Genomic DNA, 2,768 nt, shown 5'->3' on the forward strand with positions numbered 1-2,768 from the left:
CTAAACAAAAATATTTATCAAAACTTTGCAGAATAAGTCCTATTACAAAAGTGCATCAATTCTTTTGCAAACTTGGTCAAATGGAGAGCTGTAGACCATAGCCAAGAGCACACATCCAAAAATTGGCATTGTCTAGCACTATACAAGCAACTATAGCTCACTCAAAAGTGGTGAAAACCGAGCACACCATATAAACATGAGCCGGAAAACTTCAAACCAAAAAACTCCTATCATAGTTTGCCAATCCGCCTAGCCTGGTGGAGCATTGATGCATAGCAGCAACACTAGTAGCTGCTCATTCCACCTGGATCCCACGCAAAAAAACTTGGCATTCCATGAATCAAATAAGTAGCCAAGCCTCCACGTGGCTCCCAAGAAAAATTCAAAAGCTTGCCATGCATTAACATCACACCAAGAAACACATCATAAACTCTGTCATCCTCATGCATATGAGTCGTAAGACTTCCCTCCTCCTAATCTCCTGCACAAAAACCTGTAGTTGGGCTACTACAAGCCACACTACATTCCAAGGCCTGGGAAACACTTGAAACCGTATCATGAGAAGATACTGTGGCCCTCAAGACACATTGAAAGGCACACATGCCTGCAAAGAGGCAAACAAATCCCTTAAACACATTCACAACATCTGCACAAGTATCATCATTATTTGGAGCATCTATGGCCTTCTCAAGGGGCACTTTCTCATCAAGTAAACTGTCAAAATCCTCACAAGTAACATCTTCCAACATATATATACCAGTACTAAAGATAAAACAAAAGGATACATCAACGCCTGCTTTTGATAAGAGGCTGTAAAAAAAAACAATATCATCACTTACATCATCACACAAACTCTCCACCTGCACCACTTCTTCACACATATCCTCATCATCAAAAAACTCATAACGGACTCTTCAACTAAAGCATCCTCACTCTTCTCTGCTATTGGTTGCACACATTCCTCACAGGAGAAAAGTCCTTGTTGTCCCCCTCCTATGCTTACATCTTCACTCTACGTAGGAGATTTCAAAGTCTCCTTTTCTCTCTCAACATTTTCAAATCCCACCCTCCATCTTTCTTTTAGTGATCTGATGTTCCTCATGCATGGAGCCAAGTCAAACACCACCGAGTCATTGCAGGAAGACTCTTCATCAATAGATGCATCATCGAGCGAGGCACTATCACATAAATCATCTTCTCACAAAAAACTGGATGTATCAGACTCAAAATTGTTACAATATCCATCTTCTAAAACCTCATCATCATAATGCATAGGCTTTGCAACATATGAGTCTTCCACCATGTGAACCACCGACCTCTCCATAAGGGGCAAGCCATACACATCCGACTCCCAAGTGTCTCCCGTAAACAAGCTCCACAACATATGCCAAAACTCACCTTGTAGTGATTCAAAAGTGGTGACAAGGGAGTCATTAATTGAATCTTGAGGCTTTGGCAACCTCTAATAGTGCATCAACAATGAGACTTTCAAGGTTGACCAAGTATAACGCCGCTCGTCCGGAAGCACATGCAAGACCATAAAAGAATCATGAGACAAGCCCTGTGAAGCATATGCAGATTTTGCTACATCACTATCAATTGCAAGGCATCATCTCATGCTCAACTTGTGTTATCCAAGACTGTATAAATTCACTTGCAGTGCCGCAAAAATATACATGATCTCTTGGTGGCAGCTTTGAACATGCATAATATTTCAACAAAGCATACTTTATGAGTTTCCAACTATATGGCACCTGATCAGGAGGACATTCATAGAAATGCCAAGCATCGTCGTACAACTTCTTATACATGAAATCAACCTTCTCTACATCATCAAAGATATTAAGCTTTAAAAGCAACATATTGTCATGGATGCTTGAGAGTCACTAGCTGCCTGCATCATTGCCTATGTCATCACCTACATCATTGCTAGAAGGCTCTAGAAGGATCTAGAAGATTCTAGAAGTTCTAAAAGTATCAAGGAGATTCTACAAGTTTCTAGAAGCATGGAGAAGATTCTGGAAGAATCTAGAAGTTTTTGGAAAGCTCTAGAAAGTTGAAGAAGGATCTAGAAGTTTCTAGAAGTATGGAAAGATTCTAAAGTCCTCAAGAAGAACCTAGAAAGTCCTAACCTCATAAAGTAACCTCCTCAAGCACTAGTATAAATAGGGGTCTTGGGCCACAAGCCCCTCAGTCTTGCCAACACCAGTTGTGAGCCTCCTATGATGAAATCCCTCTTCTACTTCTTATGTTCAAGTCTTGTCCTTGCAATCAAACCTTGACTTGTACTTACGTCATGTAATCCAAGTCTTGTATCTAGCTCTCTTAATAAATATTAAGTCTTGTAATCAATATTAAGCTTATCATCAAATCCAAGTTCTTGTACATTGTGAGCGCCTCCTCCTGCTCTATTCTAGCTTTATACGCGCTCATAAAAGTTTGGCAAGACTACCATCTCTTCATCTTCTCAAGCCATCATGGAGCCGACGATGGAAGGCGTCATCACGGCATTGTAAAGTATCCAAGCTCAGTTACAAGAACTTCGCGAGAGTAACACTCAACTTCAAGCAGTGCAACCCCTACTCTTGGGACCGCCGTTGCAAAATCTTCATCGTCAAATTCAAGAACTTCAAGAGACAAGCACACATCAAGCACAACCTGCAAGATCTAGCTATTCTCAACAACATAAGAAGGAGCCGAAGGTCAGCATGCCTGCAAATTTTGATGGGACTAGATCAAAGTTTATAGGTTTTCTCCAACAAGTGCGT

At 40.9% G+C, this 2,768-nt stretch overlaps 1 pseudogene; it reads right to left on the reverse strand.

Annotated features, from left to right (window-relative positions):
- Positions 1–284: 284 nt before the first annotated feature.
- Positions 285–1,474, reverse strand: LOC147442637 (uncharacterized; annotated as a pseudogene).
- Positions 1,475–2,768: the final 1,294 nt, after the last annotated feature.

This window comes from Adiantum capillus-veneris, chromosome 14 (genome assembly GCF_014529385.1).
Source record: "Adiantum capillus-veneris isolate H3 chromosome 14, ASM1452938v2, whole genome shotgun sequence".
In the NCBI taxonomy this organism is placed as follows: domain Eukaryota; kingdom Viridiplantae; phylum Streptophyta; class Polypodiopsida; order Polypodiales; family Pteridaceae; genus Adiantum; species Adiantum capillus-veneris.